Source organism: Rattus norvegicus, chromosome 1 (assembly GCF_021556685.1).
Source record: "Rattus norvegicus strain SHRSP/BbbUtx chromosome 1, alternate assembly SHRSP_T2T, whole genome shotgun sequence".
Taxonomy (NCBI): Eukaryota; Metazoa; Chordata; class Mammalia; order Rodentia; family Muridae; genus Rattus; species Rattus norvegicus.
In genome coordinates this window covers 123374169-123401079 of record NC_141534.1, presented here as the reverse complement: position 1 = coordinate 123401079, position 26911 = coordinate 123374169, and the positions used below count along the sequence as shown (strand labels likewise).

The 26911-nt window shown below is 37.1% G+C and overlaps 1 long non-coding RNA gene across 12 annotated transcripts in view; it reads left to right on the top strand.

The window, feature by feature from the left end:
* The window catches only part of LOC134483413 (uncharacterized), a 204202-nt gene that overhangs the window by 141724 nt on the left and 35567 nt on the right, over window positions 1-26911 (top strand). For 7 of the 12 annotated variants that reach the window (XR_015646613.1, XR_015646578.1, XR_015646575.1 and 4 more), the window contains 2 exons: window positions 27-279; window positions 8001-8097. This is a non-coding gene — a long non-coding RNA (uncharacterized LOC134483413). Of the gene's footprint in view, window positions 1-26; window positions 280-3659; window positions 3732-8000; window positions 8098-26218; window positions 26346-26911 lie in introns of those variants that run through there. The other 5 variants (XR_015646594.1, XR_015646585.1, XR_015646589.1 and 2 more) reach the window with 4 other exon arrangements.

Below are 26911 nucleotides of genomic sequence, written 5' to 3'. Positions count from 1 at the left end.
AATGCTGAGCTGAATTTTATTTAAAGAGAACCTAATAGGAAGAAAAGCAGTGTCAACTCACCAGACTCCCCAGAATTCCCAGAGACTACGCCAAAAAACAAGGAGACCTCATGGGCTCATTTGTGGTCTCAGGGACATGAGTCTCAGAGATCTGCCTTGTATGTACTCCTTGGGAAAGAATGTGCTAAATCCCGTTGAACTTTGATGCCAAAAGGAAGAGGATGCTTTCATCACAAATGCCGATATGCTATACACACAAGGAACAACAGAACCCAGGAGGTAAGGTATTTCCCATGATGGCCTGAGTTCATGTTAGAAAAAAAGTAATATATGTTTATGTCTTTGTATCTTAATAATATGTAACTATATTTTGATTTTACAGGATAACACTGAAATTATTGACTTGAGGCTCAAACGACACTTTAAAGTTTTAAACAGGGTTCATTCTATGAAAAAATAATAGGGTCTTTTAAATTTGTATAGTATATAATTTTATTATAATTTGGTTGTGAGACTGTGGTGACAAGGCGTGGAATGCAGTGGTTTCAATGAGATGTCAATGATTAGCTTCTAATTTTTAATCATTTGACTTGTGGTTGATTATTGTTTGTGGAAGGTTTTGAGAGAAGTCTCTCTGCTTCCTCTCTGTAGTTTGAGATATAAGCTGCTAATTCAGCAACCTGCTATTTACCACTAGAGATACAGAAAGAGAAGAAATACTATTCTGCCACTACAATTTCAATTTTATTAATATATTTATGTTGTTGTTACAAACAAATTCTAAAATGTAATTCTGGCTGTAAGTAAACTCATAGTAGACTCTCTGACTATGCCTCTCAGTTGATAGATATAAGGGCACTTGCCAATGTGACTGATCTTTTTCACAAAAAAAGAAAATTTGTAAAAGTAATTAATGAGCAACGTCATTTTCACATTTACAAATCAATTGAAAAGTACTCAAGATATATTGACTTTCATATTAATCATGTCATTCAAGAAATAGAAACAAAATGTTTACTTCATATTTGAGCTCAACCTACTCTACCTAATGAGACACTGTCTCAAAGTTCCAAAAATTAAAAGGGATATGAATAAAAACAGAAATTAAATAAAGGAGAAAATCAAGAGGAGACAGAGGAGAAAAAAAGGGGAGGAAGAGAAAAGGAGCACACCATTAATCAGAGACAGTGGAAAGCTCATAAAATGTGAGTTTCTTCTTCACTGCTTCACAAAATGGGGAACAAATTTATTCATAGGAGGGGATATGGACGCAGAGTTTGGAGAAGCAAATAAAGGACTGAAAGATCTTAAGGGACTTGCAACCCCATAAGAACAACCATGGCAAAATACCAGAGCTCTTTTGGACTAAAACTACTGAAAGACATGGACTGACACATGGCTCCAACTTCATAAGTAGCAGAAGAAGGCTTTGTTGGGCACCAAAGGAAGGAGAAGCCCTTGGTACTGCCAAGGGTGGACTCTCACTGTAGGGGAATGTTAGGGGGAAGGCAGGAGTGGGTGGATGGGGAGGAGAACACCCTTAGAGAAGAAGGGAAGGGGGATGAGATAGCGGGCTTATGTCCAGGAAACCAGGAAACAGAATAACATTTGAAATATAAATAGAAAAATCCAAAAAAAATAAACAAACACACAATAATATGATAAAACAGGAATTTCTTTCGGCGTTTTCAGTGTCCTAATCACACTTTGATACCCAGTAGATGTATAAAATGCAAAAATTTAGGATTCATTTTCTTGATTATAAAACCATATATTATCCTTGTCAATTGTGTTCTTGTATAAAATCTGGAAGACAGAATATCCCTTATTTAAAAATCATTTCTTTTGACCAGATAGTTGGCAGATTAAGATCAAACTCAGTATATTTAAATCCAGTTTACTCTGCACAGCATCTTCCTGGCCAGAAAAAAAAAGCCATTGAAGCAAACATTGCTGCTATAGGTAATAAATTATTATAACTTATGGCATACTTGTTACCAAGTATCCTCTGACAATTTTGATAAATACAATACTACAGCATTGTAATCTCACAGGCTTTTTTACTAATAGGAATCAATAATTAAAAGTTATCTTTGAAACCAAGAATGAAGAAGTATCTTTTCATCAAGCTTTAAATATCTCCTGCATTGAAAGAAGATTCAGAGGGTCTGATCTGCAATAGCCCAGCCTGTTTAAGAGTGGTCATCCCTTTCTTTCAATATGACATGAATTAATATATTGCCACTTATCTGCTCAGTCATATATTGAACCAAAGTTAGCTCCATAGGGATAGCTTCTGAAAATACTGCTATGGAATAGGAAGCTGAATATTTGCATATGCATTCAAAGTCACCTTTTATTTATGCAAAAATTTCCTTCCTTAATCATATTACACAGGGCAGATTGTCCAAATTCAAAGCACACTACTTGAGTAATTCCTTATGCATTTCCCTATCCCAGGTCTTGCAGAAAAGGATAGTACTAAGTCAATATCATATTTATATTTATTGAAAACTAAATGAATGTACAAGTATTAACATTTAGGAGCTATTCTACATTTTTGTTTATGCCTCATTTGCATATTCATTGCACATACAGAATCACCAATTTTTAAAGTTGCATAGTGATGTTGAGTGATGCTTCTGCTTATAAAAACTAATACTGCTCTGCAAAATTATTTCTCAGAAATCATGTCAGGAATTACATGTAACTGCAGATCGTGAGAAATATACAGCCTTTATTACCTACATACCTCTACACACACACACACACACACACACACACACACACACACAGACACACACCACACAGACATAAGTTTGGGACTTAAGAACAGAGAGACAGTGTTTCAGTGATAGAGAGAGAGAGAATATATACACACACACACACATAATTAGCATTAATGAAATCTAGCTAACTGTGGTGGCATGTGTGTTTACATGTAGCACTTACAAGTCAGAAGTTAATAAACCTCTGAGTTAAAAGAAAGCCCGGTCAAAAAGTGAATTTCCATTCCAGCTAAATCCAATGAGTAAAACTTTATCTAAAAGGCAATCAAACAAAAAGTAAATATCTCAAAGCAACAATTTTTAAAATAGAAGAAAAAATCATCATTGAATGACAAACCAATGCTTTTAGTATATAGCAAACGTTATGTTAATGGTAAGTGCTTCATTTACATGAACACATAGGAAACTTTAAAAATCCACCCGATTAAGTAAAACCTAAGGCATAATATTAATAAAGTAGCATCTTTTATTCTTTAGTGATTTCTCCTGATATTACAAGTATCTAATACTTTCATACATTCTGTAATTTTGTTAAATTTTTCCTAAGCACTCTTTCTTTCTTGTGTATAGAGATCTAAATGTGAATATAATTCAATACCCTGTAGTCATCATTGCCCAGAAAGCACCTTGAATTTATCCCTGACCAATTTATACAGGGGTTTTTGAAGACCCAGCGCTTTCATTCTAGCAATAGTACAGCTTAAAAGATCACATCTGCCTGCCTTGTGTCCTTAGCTTTCGAAAAGATTTTGAATCTCTGCAGCCTAGCAACCGTGCACGCATGCGTGTTTGGAGGGTTATGCTGGCTCACTAGCACAGACTGGGGGCGGGTTCAGTGTGATTACTTAAGTCATGCAGCAGGTCCTGCTCAGAGAAGAGGCAGACATAGATGCCTGTCACAAGCACCCTAGGACTGGTCATCAAGGCAATGCAGCAAACAAGGTCAGCTCTTTCAAACCCCCAAAATATTTTCATAGGTAGATAAGATTTTTTCACACTAAATATTTCAGATTTGTTGGGATAAAAGATTATTCTCTAGATCTCAAGCATTTGACTCTGAAAAGACAAATCAGAAAGCTATCAGATCAGGTCCTTGCTTCCTTTGTCCTGTCTTGTGTTTGCTGCTGTGCCCCACCCCTTGAGCTGTCAATCTGCCCTGTCACTTCAGTTCTGTTCTCTTCCAGGGTGAACATTAGCATTTCAAAGAGCTGACCAAATTGGATTATTGGTGTGTGGGAGTAATGGCAGTCAGCAAAATAAAACGGACATTTAAGTTTGTGTACGGATTTAGCATAAAAATTACACCCATAAAGGACGTTACAGTGGTATCTCACTATCTGCCATAGACTGAATGATATAAAGGGATTAAAATCATTTTGAGAGTTAACATACAGATTATCATCAGAGGCAAAGAACACAATAGATGATGTAGTTTGCACCTCCCAGTTTCTGAATAGTTAGGGTCATCAGGTAAGAATGGGTTTTGATGTTCTGATAGTTATAATAAAGGAGGAGACACTGCCGGAACCTGAAGGAAACAGACCGGATAAACAGTTCTCTGCACCCAAATCCCGGGAAGGGGTTTCCAAAATGGCTCTAAAAAAGAGTAGTGGGCAGAGTGTATTTGGGTTTGTGAACTGCAAGCATGTGGAAATGCGCTGCACCTTCCAGCACATTTCCACATGTGTATATATATGCATATGTGTGTGTCTCTGTGTGTGTGTGTGTGTGTGTACATATATATGCACAAAACACACACATACTCACATACTCACATCACATACACTGCATAGAGCAGTACAGAATAATAAACCGTTTTCTTCTGTGGTCACATAAGGTGATCTAGTTTGAATGTTAAGACAATACTTTAGTGTCTTTCGGTATATGTTATTTGTTAATATGTTTTTACTTTTAATCCTTGCCCAGATTCAATAATAAACTGGTGGAATGGAAATTACTTTCTTTGGATATGTAATCTATACTTTTCTTTGATCCATTGATTTGGATGAACTTTATAAGATATGCAAAATATAATGGAGATTTGTTTTTGTTTTTTTTTGTGGGGTTATGTTTTTTTTGGGGGGCTGGCTTGGCTCTCCTCCATCACATAAATCCACAAGGGTGTGCCTTTCTTTTGTTTCTGTTTCTTTGTATTCTTTCTGGGCTTTTTGGAATTATATTTTGTTTTTCATTATAAAATGGTGTTGTAATTTTAGTGAAAATTGATTTTTGTCCCAATTTTTCATTTCCATTTTAATTTTTTATTTATATCACGGTTATATTTTTCCTTATTGTAAACTCTTCCCAGTTTCTCCTCACCTCCTGTCCCTTCCAGATCTCTTCCCTTTGTGGCTCTTATAAGGAAAATTACACCCAAGGGATTAACAAACATTAACAAAATGAAATATAGTAAGATATTTAAAGAACATATTGAGGGTGGGCAAGGCAATCCAACAAAGTAAAACGAGCAGACACAAAAATCAGAGACCCAATTTTTAACACAGTCAGGTATGCCATCAATATACTAAATTGAATGCTCTAAGATGTGTAAGAGGAAACAATACAGACTAATAATAGGCTTTGAGACACAGATTTACTCACAGGCACGTCCTATAGTTTTACCTATTGTATTTTGTTTTGTATTTCAAAATGTTGTTTGGGTTTCAGATTTAAAAAAATACATTATAAAATGCATGCCTATTTTGATCCAAGCCAACATCATTCTGAGGGTTTTCTGAGGCTGTTGCTCCCAAACAGGTGTTAATTAATACAGAAATAACAGAGTAGCACAATTCATTATAGTTTTTGTTACTTCAGCTATTACACAATACAATTTGAAATCTGGCATGATGATATCTCCTCAACTTTGTTTACTATTCAGGTTTATATTACAGGGTATCTTTTTGTCTCCATATAATTATACAACATTATTTTTTAATTTCTGTGAAGGATATTATTTGTCATCATCAAATATATGCATGGGAAATACATATGTAACAGTTTATATAAAATGTTGTTATATAATATATATTATATAACAGTACTATATAAAATGTTTTTCTTTCCTTTCTTTTTTTCGGGGCTGGGGACCGAACCCAGGGCCTTGCACGTGCTAGGCAAGCACTCTACCACTGAGCTAAATCCCCAACCCTATATATAATGTTTTATAAATGACATTATTTACATAGTTTGTTCCTCAAAATATTTGTTATTTCTGGACATGGCTTTCATTAATTTTTTCACACTGTTACTTTGCTGAAAGTAATTTTAATCATTATCAGGTTTCTGCTGCCACATTTAGAAACTTTTATACATAAAATAATATCTTCGTTAAAGGAATCTCCTAATACTTTGCTGAATAAGACAGGAAGAATGAACTTTCTTGTCCCGTTCCTGATTTTAATAAAAAAATTTGAATTTCGCACTATTTAACAGGATGCTCCCTCTGTTTTTGTTGTCTGTTGTTTTATTTTTCTGAAATATGTTCTGTTTATCCTTAGCAGTGACCACATTTCTAAGGAAACAGGACACTTGCTACCCCTTTAGCCATCTATGTCAGTAAGAATGTGTGCAGATTGAGTTGGGATATTGAGAAGCCCTCCTCTTCCTTTCTTGAATTTTTGCTCAATCTTGTGAGGGGCACACATGTAACTCTAACTGTAGGAGGCCATGTTGACAACAGCCAGGCCATTTATAGAGACATTCCAAGGCATTAGTTCCTGTCCTCTAGTTTTTACCCAGTATAGGGACATTTAGAATCCCCAACTGTGTCTGAGTACTGACTGTTGCTTATTCACTGTCCTTTATGTGGATACGTATCATTGTGCCAACAAAAAAAATTAGTAATAAAATTGTTATCCACAGAAATAATCAGCAACACATGCCAAAGTACATAACAGAAATATTTAAAAGGGAATTTGACAAATTGATATTTAGTAAAGCAATGTTAGTGTGTTTTCTGGTAGGATCTTTAAAATCCCTAGCCAAGTTTATTGATCATGTTTGTAGTATCATTCCTGAATTCTCTCCTGTAGTACTGGCCTCCCTCTAATTAATAATTTGGTTAGTTAAGCACAAAATTCCCTTTGCACAGTTGAAATGTTAATGCAATTTACTAGGCCAGTCATTATTGTAGCATATAAGGATTATTAATGGATAAGAAAACCATTATTTTTTTCTTAATGGAGCCTCGATAGTGTTTTCTAGCATTATGAAAGATAACCACCAGGGAAACTTTGCTGGATAGCACAAGGTTGAGTTCTCTATGTCCAGCAAAGAAATTTTATTGTGTGTATACATCATGATCTTATCTTGAAATCTGCTGGAACAAACTGATGTTCTTTTCCACTTTCTCTTTTGTTCAATTTTATTGGTTTTTATTTTGAAAGACACAGCATTAGGATTCAAAAAATTTTTGTCAAAATACCATTGAGTTCATATGATTTGGATGTCTACCTCTTTGAATAAAACCTTCCATGAATGTGATTTCTGTAATCAGTTAGACTCCACCATATTAAATTAATTTCTCCTTTAGGAACATTTGTATTTTGGAAATAGCTTCATGGTTAGAGATGGTAGATTTTGTTTAGTTCTTTCTCTCAGTAATGAGAGCCAATTCACTTTACTCTATGGAAATCATACGCATGCTCTCATGATCTATATGAGATCACATGTGAGTTAGGTCTGTTATATCTGAAAAAATTCGTTCCTTGGTTACATTCTTTCTATTCCCACTTGCTCTTAGTTTTCACCCAACACAAAGAATCATGAGAGATGAAGGGAACATTTTGATAGAGAATTTGCATTTATGACTGAGTTACCAAATCTCTCTTATTCTCTACATATTCATCAGGTATATGTCTGCCTTTGTTGCCATCAATAAGAGATAGTAGCTTCTGTGATCATGGCTGAGCAATATATTAATTAAAGGGAATAACAGAATATTATTAGGATTTTTCAAATTGCTACATTGCTTTCGCAGAAAAAATGGTGTTTGGTATGTCCCTTGGTCCACTGTCTACTTATTACCCTTTTCTTGGGCATATGAGCTATGTCAAGAATGTGTCTCATGGACTAGGCATTGTATCCAATCAAATAATTGTTACTTACTCTCACTGCATTTGTGCCACTATTGCACCCATGTACAGTATAGGCAGTCCACCATTGTAAACTGAAGGATTTCAGCTATGTTCATCTTTCCTTTTCCCCCAGGATGTATAAATAAATTTTCCAATCCATGAACATTGTCGAGAAGGAGTGAATACTCCAGTTAGTCACCTAATTAACTTCTTCATGTTCAATGAGATAGGTAAGTGTTATCTCATCAGTATGGTTTTATGATCAGTTTTTGTAAAGCAACAAAAATGTGGGTAAGAATGTAAGTTGTTTGGGAGTTGCTGTGAGATCTCAGTCATGAAAACTCAAATAGATGTAACGCATACATGTCACGGGAGGCGCTTTGGTAGTGAGAGATGGCAGTTAGGTTGTACTCTCCTTATTATTTTGTGATGTGTTTTGAGAATATTCAATTAACATATTATAGATTAAGGAGTCTCTACTCTAGTATTTTCCATAACATTCTTCAGATAGTCCACAGATTCTTGTGTCCCTTCAACTTTCCTCTACTTCTGCATTTAATATTCCCATTCAACTGTCACCTTACAACAAATGCCTCCAGATTTAATTATGTTTTCACTTATTCAGGAAAACCTTCTATCATTTCTAGTTCCTCACTCTGTATCTTATCTCTGAGGATTTAAGGATTCTCACATACATTTGTAAGGATTGAAACCTAACAAGCAGTTTTAAGAGATCACGTCTAAATTTTTCTTTTGGGTTCTGAGTACCTCACTCAGGATGATTTTTCTCACTCAGGATGACTTTTTTCTAGTTCTATCCACTTAAGTAAGAGTTCATTGATTTTTATTTCATGAAGTAAGTTACATTTCATTGTGTAAATGTACCATGTTTTCATTATTCATTCAATTGTTTATGGACACAGTTCTGAGGATATCTGGGTTAAAAAAGAAGGAAGACCAAGATGTGGATGCCTCTTCAATCCTACATAGAAGAGAGAACAAAATTGTCACAGGAGATAGAGGAAGGGAGGGATCTGGTAGGAAGAAAGAAGTGTGAGGGAAAAAGATGGGACAAGATCAGTTATTGGAAGGGATATGAGAGAAATACAGATGGTCAGGAACCCGAATAGAAATAATTAGCATGGGGACTGCAGAACTGGGGATAGCTACTAAATATTCCCAGAAACCAGGGAAACAAGAGGCTCCCAGGACCAAACACGGATGACTTTATCAGAAATACCCCACAAAGGAGAGATAGAACCTGTAGAGACCACCTCCAGTAGATAGTCACAACCCCTAGTTGAGGGATGGTGCCACCCATGCCTTTCAACAATTTTAATCCAGAAATGTTCCTGACAAAAGGAAAGAGAGGGAAAAATGGAACAGAACCTGAAGGAAAGACAGCCATATCTAGGGATTTGTTTCATCCCCAGATACCAAAGCACAACACTACTGTAGATTTCAAGAAGCACTTGTTGAGAGAAGCCTGATATATCTGTTCCCTGAGCAGTTCTAGCAGCACCTAACCAAAACAGATGTAAATAGAGCCAATCACCATACTGAGCCTTGGAGACCCCAATGGAATAGCTAGGGGAAGGACTGAAGGAGCCAAAGTCGATTGCAACCCCATAGAAAGAACAATGTGAATTAAAGAGATCCATCAAGACATGGACTGACCCTGGACTCTGACTCCCTAGGTAGCAATGAATATCCTAGTAAGAGCACCAGTGGAAGGGGAAGCCCTGGGTCCTGCTAAGACTGAACGCCCAGTGAACTAGACTATGGGGGGAGGGCGGCAATGGGGGGAGGGTTGGGAGGGGAACACCCATAAGGAAGGGGAGGGGGGAGGGGTTTGTTTGCCCGGAAACCGGGAAAGGGAATAACACTTGAAATGTATATAAGAAATACTCAAGTTAATAAAAAAAAAAAAGAACATTCAGCCCAAATGGTGGGTCCTGTTTGCCTCTGAATGAATGTATGTATGCCTCAGAATTACCCATGAGGATAGTTTATTCTCCCAAGTATTTTTTTTCATTGGCATACTGGACAAATAAGTCCCTTATCAAAGCAACCATTGAAGCCTCTTTATACAATGATTACACTAAAAAGACTTCAACTTCTAACACAGTATTAAACTATTAAAAAAAGTACTGTCCATATTACAAGAACAGGACCCCCATTGAAAAAATCAGGGAAAGGGCTGAAAGAGCTTGAAGTGGCTTGAGTCCCCATAGGAACAACAATGTCAACCAACCAGAGCTTCCAGGGACTAAGCCATTACGCAAAGACTATAAATGGACTGACCCTCGTCTCCAACTGCATAGGTAGCCTAGTAAGGCACCAGTGGAAGGGGAAGCCCTTGATCCTGCCAAAGCGGGACCCCAATGAATGGGTTTCTAGTGGGAGGGCAGTAATGGGAGGAGGTTTGGGAGGGGAACACCCATATAGACTGGGAGTGGGAGGTGTTAGGGTGATGTTGGACTGGAAAGCAGGAAAGGGAATAAAATTTAAAATGTAAATAAGAATTACCCAATTTAATAAAGATGGGGAAAAAGATTAAAAAATTATATGTACAACTTGCCTTTCCACGTAAAAGATATTTTGTTCTGCAATTTTCTATTAAACTTTGGTAGGTATTTTTTCCTGAATAAAAGTAATCCTGTTCCTAAGGTATTTACTTCCTCCCTTAAAAACGTATATATCTTAAACCACATTTCTGAATTTTTGCTGCCTAGTACTAATGATTTTCACTTCTTGTATGTTAATTTCAGGGTTCGTAATATATTTTTTGTTTAATTTTACTAATGCTTTAGTCACTTTCTGGCCTTGGATTTCATACTTACTACACAATCATTATTTTTTGAGATAAAAGGATCAATTTCTCCCCAAAGAAATGGAACTAGATGCCATATATATGTAAAGACATAGGTAAAACATAGGTTTCCCATTGCCTGGCAAATCACCACGTCCCAGTGTGGAACTTCTTTCATTGACTTCATATATGAACTGAACTCCTTTAAACTATTTAGAACTCCTTTAAAATATTTTGCTTGCAAAATCAGAGTGGGTATTTAAGGAAATAAATATTGTCCACTAATAATAGATAATAGGTTTGAGATCAGAAGTCCTCCACCTTCTGCCCATGCCTGAAGTTCTAACAAATTATCCTTTGCATTCAACAAATTTTCACCAAGAATTCTTGAAAATATTTTTGGCAAGACTTAGAGCACAATCAAATTCAAAAATTCAAAGGGTCTCAATAGCAACCTTTAAAGTAATACTTTTTAAATTTTTAGAAAACCAATGAGGATGAAATAAGTATTACAAATATACTCATGAGTTTTTCTGAATCTCACAAGCTCATAGATATTCTTTGAAATTTAATTTTTATTTAGCTACAGGACTGATTTTTGAAGTAGTCCTCTTACATTTTCAACCTTAGTTCTCTCACAGTTTCATTTTCCTCAGAGAAATGATTCTCCATACTATAAACCTGCTTCCAAAATCACCCATATACCACAAGTGGATGATAAAGCATTGTTTATAAAATTCAAATTTGGAGCACTTAGTTCCTAAGACTGCTCTGTAGTAAGAAAGTAACTCATAGATTAAACTGGAATTTATATAAAACCTAAGGTCATAATCTTCATATTTTAGACTTTTTAAAAAGAAACTGCAGCACAACAAATTTATCAATTCCAATATTACCTTTTTTCTATATTATTTTATGCATTTCCACCTTTCGACCTCCCTTTTTTCAAAGAACATCCACAAATGGTGAAGGGAAAAATCATAAAATTTACATAGTATATTGGTGTAGGCAATTTGGAATCATGATGCATTACTACCATTGCCTTTACTGTTATCCTGTCCCCATTTCAACTCACAAAAGCAATAATGTCTATCATGATGGAACCTTCATCTGAATTCACTGTTTTAATTATTTAATGATCACGAATACATGGAAAGCACCATCCGCATGGGTTTATGGAATCTATCAACTATTTTGCATATATCATTATTATTATGCCACATATTTTTACTCAGAAAATTCTACATGTGCTAACTCTGAAAATTGCATATATTAACTTATAAAATATAAACAAGAATCATTGCCTTCCTATTTAAGAAATAAATTATGGGGCTGGGGATTTAGGTCAGTGGTAGAGTGCTTGCCTAGGAAGCACAAGGCCCTGGGTTCGGTCCCCAGCTCTGAAAAAAAGACCAAAAAAAAAAAAAAGAAAGAAAGAAATTATGCCTACTCATTTATACTTGTGTATGTGTGGTTTTCTAGTCTCTGAATATTTTTCATGGGTATACTTATTTATTGGTATGGTTATGAGTTATGGGTTGATTTAAATCAGTAAGACTTAGCACGGTAATAGTAGTCGATGTGCAAGTAGTATGAATGCACTGTTTAGGTGTAGGATCCTACTACGGAAAACTGTGCCAATTTTGGAATTCATTGTGGGACTTAAATCCAACTAAAAATGTTGGTTATTCTCATGATAGACAATTCATCACTGTATTTTAAGTATTCATGTGCAGGGAGTATTTCCAAGCTTGACAAAGTAGTGACTTCATTTACCTTCAGTAGCCTGCTTCATATATTCTGGTACTGTGAAAACTATCCACAAGATACACAGTAGAATCAAGCTTATTGGGCAATGCTAGATAAATTTATCTCTGTTAATTGACTTAACCATGTGCTGACTTCAGCCATAGGGTCTTACTTTAAAATCCTGTATAGTAACCAAGAAGGTTATTAATGGGATGGACTGTATGGGAAATCTCTGAAAAGTGAATTAAAAGTAGACAACCCAACCTGGCACTGGAACATGTACTTGTCTGGCTATAGTGTCCTGTCGAGAAAACATTGTCTTATTACTAGTTAACCTTATTTGTAAAATGTTTCTATGTATATTTGTGTAGTGAAGCCCCTCTTACAGAAGTTTGCTTCCATATGCCTTTTTCAAAACGACTTTAGGGATATTTTCCCTTCCTCACATTCATTCGTCAAATCTCAGCTTCTACTACCATCACCATTTATTCAGTGGTTTGTTTATGCTTGGCCCAGGGAATGGCACTGATAGGAGATGTAGCTATGTTGGAGTAAGTGTGTGACTGTGTGTGTGGCTTTAAATACCCACATCTTAGGTATCTGGAATCCAATCTTCTGCTTGATGCCATTATAATATAGGTGTAACTCTCAACCCTTGAAGGCCAATGTCTGCCTCGAGACTGCCATGCTTCTACCTTAAAGATAATAGACTGAACCGCTGAACCTATAAGCCAGCCCCAATTCAATGTGATCTTTATTAATGCTGTCTTGTTCTTGGTTTCAGTTCACAGAAGTAAAAACCTTAGTAAGACACTAAGTCTGTCACTAGTTTCCCTTCATATTTACACCATTGTTTTGTAAAAACTCCCATCTAATGAAATACAGACCTATGATATGGTGAGTTTCCTGACTTATACATTTATTACCACTAGAACATATGTATGTGAAAATCATTTTAACTTTTTAAAATTTAATTTTATATTTTATTTCTTCCCTTTACTTTCTGCTTGCTGTCCCCTCCCATGTCACCACCGCTCACTCTACCTTTCCCCTATTCTCCCCCTCCTCTTCTAGGCAGGTGAGGCCTGTCTAGGCATCCTATGACCCTGGCAATTTAGATAAAGCTGATTGCTGTTTAAGCCTGGCAATTTCAGTTTTCTTTCTAGAATACATATACATGCACGTGTAGTGAGCTGACCCTCCAAATTTTTCCTGTGACCTTTATATGTGGTCATGGCACAAACACACACACACACACACACACACACACACACACACACACACACACACCACACACACGCACACAGAGAGAGAGAGAGACAGAGAGACAGAGAGACAGAGACAGAGGCAGAGACAGAGAGAAAGAGAGACAGAGAGACAGAGAAAGAGAGAATATATCTCTTTGTATCTTACACTGAAGTCAATGTGTAGTTGTCAGCAGTAGCCAAACATTTAAGAAAGCTGACTTTAGTTCTATACTGTCTATAATACTCATAACTCTACAAGCCTTTCTTCCACAATGAATCCTGAACCCTGGGAGAGAAACATGATATAGACATTTACTTAGTGACTGGAATTGAGCATTCTCTTACTCCATGCACCTTGAACAGCAATTGATCTTTATGTTAGGCATGATGTTCTAGCAGAAGAATCTTCTCTCAAGAGGGTTGAAAAATACAGTAAGCTACGGGCCTAAGGATAAGTCATTAGGACTTAGATTAATACTATGTTCTTTTATCAGAGTAATAACATTTGCTTTCCCTTCAGGCCTATATTATGTTTGGCTACAGGTTTTTGATTCAAATAACAGGACAATTTATACATTTCAATTTGGGGAACAAGTCTTAAATCCAACAAGAATGTAGGCTGGATATTTTCATGTCACTCATACCACTATTGCATCAGTAGCTAATTTTTCCAGGCCTGTTAATGTAACAAGTTGATGGATTCACAGCTATATATACTGCAGTATAAATTGTTTCTGAAAAAGATACAAAACTAGATGGGCAGGGAAGGATTTCACCTCGAAAATAAAAGGAAAACCTGAACAACCCAAGCTAAGAAATTCACAGACACTATACACACACACAGACACACACAAATATAATGCGGAAATTCATGCATGAAGTTTTGCTGATGCCATATTTTTATTATATCCATAATAATAAAATATAGATAAGTAGGTAGATATGTAGGTAAGTAGGTAGGTAGAATGATGACAGATAGATAGATAGATAGATAGATAGATAGATAGATAGATAGACAGATCTTGGTGAATTGGAATCTATCAACATTATTCAGTTAATTACTGAAGATCAATATCTCAAAGTGCCACTCCACATTTGTTCATTATCCTTTACCCTTTTCCCTGTCCCACATACAGTAATAGTTGGGTGCATGTGACTTTATAATGTTATGCCTTCAGGAATACAGTTATATGCATGTTCAGAATTATCATCTCACTAATTAGGATATTCACAAAGTCATAGCATTTCTACCTAACCTATAGTAAATAATCAAAACCTCTGATTCCAGAAACATAATATTCAAAGAAATATTTTAAACTGCATTCATATGCATATATTCATAAAGGATATGCTGTTTGTTAACACAGTAACCATAGGATGCCTCTAAATTTAATTTATCTCCATATTCCTTCCACTCCTCATGTCTTCACTAATTATCACTACTTGTTCCCTCCCTTTTCAAGACCCATACCATGCATATCGATCTATTCTAGTTCCCTTTCCAAAGGAGACCTATTACTCCTAGTCCCAAACTCTAAACACAATATCTCTGCTTCTGTAGATTGTACATTGGTTTATTGACTTAACAGCTAATGTCCTCATAAAAGCAAATAGATAATATATTTGTCTTGGTGGTCTGAAAAACTTCATTCAGTATGATGTTTTCTAGTTCCATTCATTTACCTTTGAATTTCAATTCTTTTAGGGACTGATTTTTTCAAGTAAGAAAATATAGACGGCCAATCCAATTCTTCAAAGAGTTAGACAGAACAATTTGCAAATTCATCCTGAATAACAAAAAACCCAGGATAGCTAAAGCTATCCTCAACAATAAAATGACTTCAGGGGGAATCACTATCCCTGAACTCAAGCAGTATTACAGAGCAATAGTGATAAAAACTGCATGGTATTGGTACAGGGACAGACAGATAGACCAATGGAATAGAATTGAAGACCCAGAAATGAACCCACACACCTATGGTCACTTGATTTTTGACAAAGGAGCCAAAACCATCCAATGGAAAAAAGATAGCATTTTCAGCAAATGGTGCTGGTTCAACTGGAGGGCAACATATAGAAGAATGCAGATCGATCCATCCTTATCACACTGTACAAAGCTTAAGTCCAAGTGGATCAAGGACCTCCACATCAAACCAGACACACTCAAACTAATAGAAGAAAAACTAGGGAAGCATCTGGAACACATGGGCACTGGAAAAAATATCCTGAACAAAACACCAATGGCTTATGCTCTAAGATCAAGAATCGACAAATGGGATCTCATAAAACTGCAAAGCTTCTGTAAGGCAAAGGACACTGTGGTTAGGACAAAACGGCAATCAACAGATTGGGAAAAGATCTTTACCAATCCTACAACAGATAGAGGCCTTATATCCAAAATATACAAAGAACTCAAGAAGTTAGACCGCAGGGAAACAAATAACCCTATTAAAAATGGGGTTCAGAGCTAAACAAAGAATTCACAGCTGAGGAATGCCAAATGGCTGAGAAACACCTAAAGAAATGTTCAACATCTTTAGTCATAAGGGAAATGCAAATCAAAACAACCCTGAGATTTCATCAACACCAGTGAGAATGGCTAAGATCAAAAACTCAGGTGACAGCAGATGGTGGCGAGGATGTGGAGAAAGAGGAACACTCCTCCATTGTTGGTGGGATTGCAGAATGGTAAAACCATTCTGGAAATCAGTCTGGAGGTTCCTCAGAAAATTGGACATTGAGCTGCCTGAGGATCCAGCTATACCTCTCTTGGGCATATACCCAAAAGATGCCTCAACATATAAAAGAGACACGTGCTCCACTATGTTCATCGCAGCCTTATTTATAATAGCCAGAAACTGGAAAGAACCCAGATGCCCTTAAACAGAGGAATGGATACAGAAAATGTGGTACATCTACACAATGGAATATTACTCAGCTATCAAAAACAACGACTTTATGAAATTCGTAGGCAAATGGTTGGAACTGGAAAATATCATCCTGAGTGAGCTAACCCAATCACAGAAAGACATACATGGTATGCACTCATTGATAAGTGGCTATTAGCCCAAATGCTTGAATTACCCTAGATCCCTAGAACAAACGAAACTCAAGACGGATGATCAAAATGTGAATGCTTCACTCCTTCTTTAAATGAGAAAAAAGAATACCCTTGGCAGGGAAGAGAGAGGCAAAGATTAAAACAGAGACTTAAGGAACACCCATTCAGAGCCTGCCCCACATGTGGCCCATAAGTATACAGCCACCCAATTAGACAAGATGGATGAAGCAAAGAAGTGCAGACCGACAGGAGCGGGATGTCGATCGCTCCTGAGAGACACAGCCAGAATACAGCAAATACAGAGGTGAATGCCAGCAGCAAACCAGTGAACTGAGAATAGGTCCCCCGTTGAAGGAATCAGAGAAAGAACTGGAAGAGCTTGAAGGGGCTCGAGACTCCATATGTACAACAATGCCAAGCAACCAGAGCTTCCAGGGACTAAGCCCCTACCCAAAGACTATACATGGACTGACCCTGTACTCTGACCTCATAGGTAGCAATCCATATCCTAGTAAGAGCACCAGTGGAATGGGAAGCCCTGGGTCCTGCTAAGACTGAACCCCCATTGAACTAGACTATGGGGGGAGCGTGGCAATGGGGGGAGGGTTGGGAGGGGAACACCCATAAGGAAGGGGAGGGGGGAGGGGGATGTTTGCCCGGAAACCGGGAAAGGGAATAACACTTGAAATGTATATAAGAAATACTCAAGTTAATTAAAAAAATAAAAAAAAATAAAAAAAATAAAATATAGACGAAAGGTACCATGCTGTAACCTGTAATTCCACACTGAGAGAGATGAACTGGGACTACCCGTCTGAGTACACTTTGGATTAAACTAGTGAGAGGGAACCCTAGGCTGCAGTTTGGGAGGATGCCTCACAAATCACCAAAAGAAGTGAGTTTAAATGACATAAATAAACAAATAACTACTTTATCTGAGACATAATTAGAGTAGAATATTTTTCAGTAACTTTATATTTCATGCTCGAAAAAAAGGACAGTACAAATCAAATCAAATGATATTCATTCTTTTCTAAACCATTGAGACATAGGGGCGTTGCTCAGTCTAGGAAGTATGCCCAGGATATGGCAGTTCCTGGGTTGAAACGTCACTGTTTCAGTGAAAGAAATAATTTGATTCACCAGTGAGTTGAAAGAGTATGTAAAATGAACTCCAATTAAAACAGAGTTCTATCCAGGAAGGCATCAGAGTAGAAATAGAGGATTGACTTGCACAAGTTTTCTTCTGACCAATAGAAATTTATGCTCTGAAGACTTGCTTAATTAAATGTTAATACATGAAGATGAAATAATATCAATCTATATCAGTTTTTGAATTAATAATTTTTGAAAATTGATTTTTTCAGACAATATATTCCGCCTCATTATTTCATCCTCCCTGATTCTTTCAATCTGGAAAATGACCTATTTCCTCTTGTTCTCACCCCACCCCTTAGAAAACATGAAAAGAAAAAACTAACCTGACTAAAACAGAACAAACGACCAATCGAATCAAAAACCATAAAACATAAGAAGCACATAGACACACAGAGATGCATACTTACAGAGAAAGTCGAAGAAAATATTAAATTGGGAGTCAAAATATATGAGAAATTACAAGCATGGTCAAAAATATAATATATTATGAATAAAAACATTCAAAATTACCATTGATTTATGTAAGGTAGAATGAAGTACCTGCTTGATTGTAGGTTCTATTCCCATGAAACTGTACTGGACCAAAGCACTTTTGATATTAGAAATTATGACACAATGAGAGATCATCTTAGTGAGAAGCTTCTTAGATCATATTGAGATCCAGATATTAGTGGTTGGACACCAAATAATTTGACCTGCAAAACCTGTGCATATCCTTTGCATGGCTTCCTGATTTATATAAGTATATATGTATATCAGTCCTGTTGTGTCTGGACATTATTGATCACTTGCTTGCATTCCTCCCAGTGCCTTACAATATTTCTACCATGACTTCCAAAAATCTTTCCTGAGCCATGAAGGAAGAGATTAGCTGGTAATGACTTATTTATGAGAGTTTGATCCAAGGTGTTTCACTTTGTATATTGTGCAGATATAGTTCTCTGTAATTGGCCCCATCTATTATATATGCTAGCTTTTGTGATGACAATAGAGCAATATACTGATATATGGGCATAACAGAATGTTATTAGGAATCATTTTGTATCTACATTTGCATAGCAGACAATAATACCTGCTTTAAACCTTAAACCCCAGTATTTTGTCATGAGAACAATGGAAGAAATGTGTTCTATCTCACTCTGTATGTCTCAAATCCAGTCATATAGTGGTTGCTTATTCCCTTGAAGGTTCCACGGTTGCAGCATTGTATCCTGTAGGCAGCTGAGTGTGGTAGGTCAAATAGTATAGAGGTGGGTTGGCGTTTAATTTTCCCCACAATAACCCTGCCAAACACATTTCTGTACCAGCAACACTATTCAAAAGGTAAATGTTTTAGTGAGGCACCTGTTTGTCTTCTCTATGTTCAAAAGAAATGTAGGTGTTGTCTTCGACAATAGAGCCATCACCAGCCGTATGCAGCAATCAGTACCTTAGGCAATAGCTTGAAGTGATTGGAGTATTACAATGAGGACACATTGGCCAAAAAATATAGTAAATGTAGCCAATACATGGGGTCGGAGATTTCATTCGGTGGGAAGAGATGTCTAGTTCTATCATTCTCTCCCATTTTTTAATATCCTTTATTTGTTATTTATGTTATATATTATCACATGGGCACTGGCAAAAATTTCCTGAACAAAACACCAATGGCTTACGCTCTAAGATCAAGAATCGACAAATGGGATCTCATAAAACTAAAAAGCTTCTGTAAGGCAAAGGACACGGTGGTTAGGACAAAACGGCAACCAACAGATTGGGAAAAGATCTTTACCAATCCTACAACAGATGGAGGCCTTATATCCAAAATATACAAAGAACTCAAGAAGTTAGACCACAGGGAAACAAATAACCCTATTAAAAATGGGGTTCAGAGCTAAACAAAGAATTCACAGCTGAGGAATTCCGAATGGCTGAGAAACACCTAAAGAAATGTTCAACATCTTTAGTCATAAGGGAAATGCAAATCAAAACAACCCTGAGATTTCACCCCACACCAGTGAGAATGGCTAAGATCAAAAACTCAGGGGACAACAGATGCTGGCGAGGATGTGGAGGAAGAGGAACACTCCTCCATTGTTGGTGGGATTGCAAACTGGTACAACCATTCTGGAAATCAGTCTGGAGAATCCTCAGAAAATTGGACATTGAACTGCCTGAGGATCCAGCTATACCTCTCTTGGGCATATACCCAAAAGATGCCCCAACATATAAAGAAGACACGTGCTCCACTATGTTCATTGCAGCCTTATTTATAATAGCCAGAAGCTGGAAAGAACCCAGATGCCCTTCAACAGAGGAATGGATACAGAAAATGTGGTACATCTACACAATGGAATATTACTCAGCTATCAAAAACAACGACTTTATGAAATTCGTAGGCAAATGGTTGGAACTGGAAAACATCATCCTGAGTGAGCTAACCCAATCACAGAAAGACATACATGGTATGCACTCATGATAAGTGGCTATTAGCCCAAATGCTTGAATTACCCTAGATGCCTAGAGCAAATGAAACTCAAGACGGATGATCAAAATGTGAATGCTTCACTCCTTCTTTAAAAGGGGAACAAGAATACCCTTGGCAGGGAAGAAAGAGGCAAAGATTAAAACAGAGACTGAAGGAACACCCATTCAGAGTCTGCCCCACATGTGGCCCATATATATATAGCCACCCAATTAGACAAGATGGATGAAGCAAAGAAGTGCAGACCAACAGGAGCCGGATGTAGATTGCTCCTAAGAGACACAGCCAGAATACAGCAAATACAGAGGCGAATGCCAGCAGCAAACCACTGAACTGAGAATAGGACCCCCGTTGAAGAATCAGATAAAGAACTGGAAGAGCTTGAAGGGGCTCGAGACTCCATATGTACAACAATGCCAAGCAACCAGAGCTTCCAGGGACTAAGCCCCTACCCAAAGACTATACATGGACTGACCCTGGACTCTGACCTCATAGGTAGCAATCCATATCCTAGTAAGAGCACCAGTGGAAGGGGAAGCCCTGGGTCCTGCTAAGACTGAACCCCCAGTGAACTAGGATCCAGCTATACCTCTCTTGGGCATATACCCAAAAGATGCCCCAACATATAAAAAAGACACGTGCTCCACTATGTTCATTGCAGCCTTATTTATAATAGCCAGAAGCTGGAAAGAACCCAGATGCCCTTCAACAGAGGATTGGATACAGAAAATGTGGTACATCTACACAATGGAATATTACTCAGCTATCAAAAACAACGACTTTATGAAATTCGTAGGCAAATGGTTGGAACTGTAAAACATCATCCTGAGTGAGCTAACCCAATCACAGAAAGACATACATGGTATGCACTCATGATAAGTGGCTATTAGCCCAAATGCTTGAATTACCCTAGATGCCTAGAGCAAATGAAACTCAAGACAGATGATCAAAATGTGAATGCTTCACTCCTTCTTTAAAAGGGGAACAAGAATACCCTTGGCAGGGAAGAGAGAGGCAAAGATTAAAACAGAGACTGAAGGAACACCCATTCAGAGTCTGCCCCACATGTGGCCCATACATATATAGCCACCCAATTAGACAAGATGGATGAAGCAAAGAAGTGCAGACCAACAGGAGCCGGATGCAGATTGCTCCTAAGAGACACAGCCAGAATACAGCAAATACAGAGGTGAATGCCAGCAGCAAACCACTGAACTGAGAATAGGACCCCCGTTGAAGGAATCAGATAAAGAACTGGAAGAGCTTGAAGGGCCTCGAGACCCCAAAAGTACAACAATGTCAAGCAACCAGAGCTTCCAGGGACTAAGCCCCTACCCAAAGACTATACATGGACTGACCCTGGACTCTGACCTCATAGGTAGCAATGCATATCCTAGTAAGAGCACCAGTGGAAGGGGAAGCCCTGGGTCCTGCTAAGACTGAACCCCCAGTGAACTAGACTGGTGGGGGGAGGGCGGCAATGGGGGGAGGGTTGGGAGGGGAACACCCATAAGGAAGGGGAGGGGGGAGGGTGATGTTTGCCTGCATACCGGGAAAGGGAATAACACTTGAAATGTATATAAGAAATACTCAAGTTAATAAAAAAAATAAATAAAAAAAGAAATGATCTGACTCCTACATATAGTTGTCCTCCTCAGTATTCCACTCTATCCTTTCCATTCCCCCATCTCCATTTATTTGCTACATTCCAATGTATCCCCCAAATATGCCCCATAATTTTTTATATTGTTTCTCTACCCTCATAAAATCCTTTCTTCCTGACTAATTTTGTATGCCATTGTCAGGGCTTAAATATCAAAATATAAGCAGATACATTCTGTATTTGTCTTTGAGGTTCTGGATAACTCACAATGAGGTTGTTGTTGTTGTTGATGATGATGATGTTGCTCAGACCCTTTCAAATATACCAGAAAATAGTAAGTGGATCACAGGCAATAAGATGTTGAGGTACTAACACCATTGTGGTTTGATTTTGCTCTGTTCACATAATTGATTGCTTCTTCTCTCTGGAGGTAATAAAATACATTTTAAAGGAGCCCCCTTTTCAAAATGAGATGTTAGAGTTTTATAGAGAATTTGGAGTGTGAAAGACTTGAAAATGGAAAATACTATTGGGTTTTTAATTCCAAGGACAGATATGTTTGATATTCAACCTTTGGTAAAATATTTGCCTAAGATAAACAGATTTGACTTTGACCTTCATCACAAATGCAGATATACTATACACACAAGGAACAACAGCAGCCAGGAGGTAGGGACAGAATAATATGATGCTGAAGGTCATCCTAACCATTAATCAGATCAGCCTAAAATCATTTTAGAGAAAAAGTGATATATGCTTTATGTGCTTGTATGCTAAAAATATGTAACTATATTTTGATTTTACAGGGCTAACATTGAAAGTATTGACTTGAGGCTCAATGACACTTTAAGGTTTTAAACATGGTTCATTCTATGAAAAATAATGGGGTCTTTTAAATTTGTATAGTATATTTTTATTATAAATTGATTGTAAGTATGTGGTGACAAGGAGTAGAATGCAGTGGTTTCAATGGGATGTCAATGATTAGTTTCTAATTTTTAAACAGTTGACTCCTAGTTGATGATTGTTTGTGGAAGGTTTTGAGAGAAGTCTCTCTGCTTCTTCTCTGCGGTTTGAGATATAAATTGCTAATTCAGCAACCTGTTGCTTATCACTAGAAATACAGAAAGAGAAGAAATAATTTTTTGCTACTATACTACAATTTGAATTTTATTAATATATTTTTGTTTTTGTTACAAATTCTAAAATGTAATTCTGGCTGTAAGTATACTCATAGTAGACTCTCTTCCTATGACTCTAAATTGTTAGATATAAGGGCATGTGCCAACATGACTGGACCTTTTCACAAAACAAAAAATTCTAAAAGTAATTAATGATCAAAGTCAAATTCACATTTACAAATCAAATTAAAGCATTCAAGATATATTGACTTACATATTAATCATCATTCAAGAAATAGAAGCAAAATATTTACTTCATATTTTTGCCCAACTTACTCTACAGAATGTGACACTGTCTCACAAATTCCAAAAATTAAACAGAATATGAACAAAACTAGAAATAAAATAAAGGAGAAAAGGAGGAGGAATCAGAGGAGAAAAGGGAGGAAGAGGGTAAAAGGAGGACACCACTAATCAGAGAAAATGAAAAGCTCATAAAATGTGAGCTTCTTCTTCACTCCTTCATAAAAGGGGAAACAAGAATATTCATAGGTGGGGGTATGGATGCAGAGTTTGGAGCAGCAAATGAAGGATCACCATTGGAGGAAATAAAGGACTGAAAGAACTTAAGAGGCTTGGAATGCCATAAGAACAACCATAGCAAAAAACCAGAGCTCCCAGGGACTAAACCACTACTTAAAGACTATACATGGACTGACCCAGGGCTGCAACTGCATAGGTAGCAGAGAATAGACTTGTTTTGGCACCAGTGGAAGGGGAAGCCCTTGGTCCTGCCAATGTTGGACTCTCACTCTAGGGGAATGTTGGGGGGAAGGCAGGAGGGACTTGATGGAGATGAGAAAACCCTTAGAGAAGGAAGGAAGGAAGATGGGATAGCGGACTTATGTCTATGAAACTGGGAAAGTGAATAACATTTGAAATATAAATAAAAAAATCCAGTAAAAACAAACAAACAAACAAACACACAACAATATGATGAAACACAGGGATTTCATTCAGTGTTTTCAGTGTCCTGATCTCACATTGACACACAGTACATGTATAAAATGTAAAAACATTTAGGATTCATTTTCTTGTTTAGAAAACCATACATTATCGTTGCCATTATCCCTTACATAAAAACCATTATTTTTAACCCAATAGCTGGCAGATTAAGACGGGACACTGTACATTTCAATCCTGTTTATTCTGCACAGCATCTTCCTGTCCCGAAAAAAAGCTATTGATGCAAACATTGCCTCTCTATATAATACATTACTGTAACTTGTGTGCTTGTTACCAAGTACCCTCTGACAATTTTGATAAATACAATACTACGGCATTGTAATTTCACAGGATTTTTAATATTAGGAATCAATCTTTGAAAGGTATCTTTAAAATCAAGATTGCAGAATAATCTTTGCAGCAAGTTTTTTTTTTTTTTTGGTTCTTTTTTTCCGGAGCTGGGGACCGAACCCAGGGCCTTGCGCTTCCTAGGTAAGCGCTCTACCACTGAGCTAAATCCCCAGCCCCCTTTGCAGCAAGTTTTAAACATCTCCAGCATTGACAGAAGATTCAGAGGGTCTGATCTGCAGTAGCCCAGCTTGTTTAAGAGTGGTCTTTCCTTCTCTCAATATGATATGTATTAATATATTGCCATCCTTATCTGCTCAGTCCTATATTGAAGTAAAGTTAGCCACACAGGGATAGCTTCTGAAAGTAATGCTATAGAATAGGAAGCTGAGTATTCCCGTATGCATTCAAAGTCACCTTGTTGGTTTTGCAAATGATTTCCTTCCTTGATTGTCAGACACAGGGCTGATTGTCCAAATTCGAAGCACATTCTGTAATTCCTGATGCATTTCCCTTTCCCCAGTACACTTTGTCTTGCAGAAAAGGATATTATTAAGTCAATATAATTTACATTTATTGAAACATAAATGATTGTACAATCATTAACATTCAGGAGCTACTCTACATTTTTGTTTGTACCCCATTTTCATATTCATTGGGCATCAGAATCACCAAGGTTTAAAGTTGCATAGTGATGTTGAGTGATGCTTCTGCTTATAAAAAGTAATACTGCACGACAAAATTATTTCTCAGAACTCATGTCAGGAATCTCAAATTACATGTCACTGCATATCTTGAGACATATACAGCCTTTAGCACCTAATACCTCTACACATATGCATACACACACAGAGAGAGAAAGAGAGAGAGAGAGAGAGACAGAGAGACAGAGAGAGACAAAGACAGAGACAGGGTCAGAGACAGAGCAGAGAGCGAGAGTGAGAGAGAGACACACACAGACAGACAGAGAGACAGAGAAAGACACACCTACACAGACACAAGTTCAGGCTTAAAAACAGAGAGACAGAATCTCAGTGATAGAGACAGAGAGAATGTATATATGTACACCTAATTAACATTAAAAATCTAGCTAACAGTGGTGACATGTGAGTTTACATGTAGCACTTACAAGTCAGAAGTCAATAAATCTGAGTTAAATGACAGCCCTGTCATCAAAGTGAATTTCCATTCCAGCTAAATTGAACAAGTAAGCACCTATTTAAAAGAAAAACAAACAAAAAAGTAAATATATCAAAGTAACAATTTTAAAACAGAAGAAAAAAATAATCATTGAATCACAAACTAATGCTTTAGTTAATAACAAAAGTTATGTTAATGGCAAGTGCTTCATTTACATGAGCACATCAGATCCTTTAAAAATCCACCTAATCAAGCAAAATCTGACTAATGCAGAATATTATTAAATTAGCATCTTTCATTCTTTAGTGATTTCTCCTGATATTACAAGTATCTAGTGGTTTCGTACATTCTCTAATTTTGTTACATTTTTCCTAAGCACTCCTTCTTTCCTTTGTATAGAGATCTAAATGTGAATATAATTCAATATACTGTAGGCATCATTGCCCAAAAAGCACCTTGAATTTATCCCTGACCAATTTATACAGGGGTTTTTGAAGACCCAGCGCTTTCATTCTAGCAATAGTACAGCTTAAAGATCACATTTGCCTGCCTTGTTTCATTAGCTTTCGAAAAGAATTTGAATCTCTGCAGCCTGGCAACCATGCACGCATGCGTGATTGGAGGGTTATGCTAGCTCACTAGCACAGAACAGGGGCGGGTTACAGTGTGATTACTTAAGTCATGCAGCAGTTCCTGTTCAGAGAAGAGGCAGACAAAGATGCCTGTCAAAGCACCCTAGGACTGGTCAGCAAGGCAATGCAGCAAACAAGGTCAGCTATCTCATATCCCCATAATTTGTTTCATAGACGTGATTTTTTCACACTAAATATGGCAAATTGGTTGTAATAGAAGATTATTCTATACATCTCAAGCCTTTGACTCTGAACTACCTGTCAGATGAGAAACCTATCAGATCAGGACCTGGCTTCCTTTGTCCTGTCCTGTGTTGTGTTTGCTGCAGTGCCCCTCCCCTTGAGCTGTCAATCTGCCCTATCACTTCAGTTCAGTTCTCTTACAGGGTGAATATTAGCATTTCAAAGAGCTGACAGTATTGTGGATTACTGGTGTGTGGGAGTAATGGCAATCAGAAAAATAAAAAGGAATTTAAGTTCATAAATGTATTTTGCATAAAAATTACATCCATAAATGAAGTTACAGTGGTATCTGGTTATCTGTCATAGACTGAAAGATTTGAAGGAATAAAAAACACTTCAGAGTTAACATACAGATTATCATCAGAGGGAAAGCACACAATAGATCACGTTGTTTGCACCTCCAGTTTCTGAATAGTTAGGGGTATCAGGTAAGAATGAGTTTTGATGTTATGATAGCTACA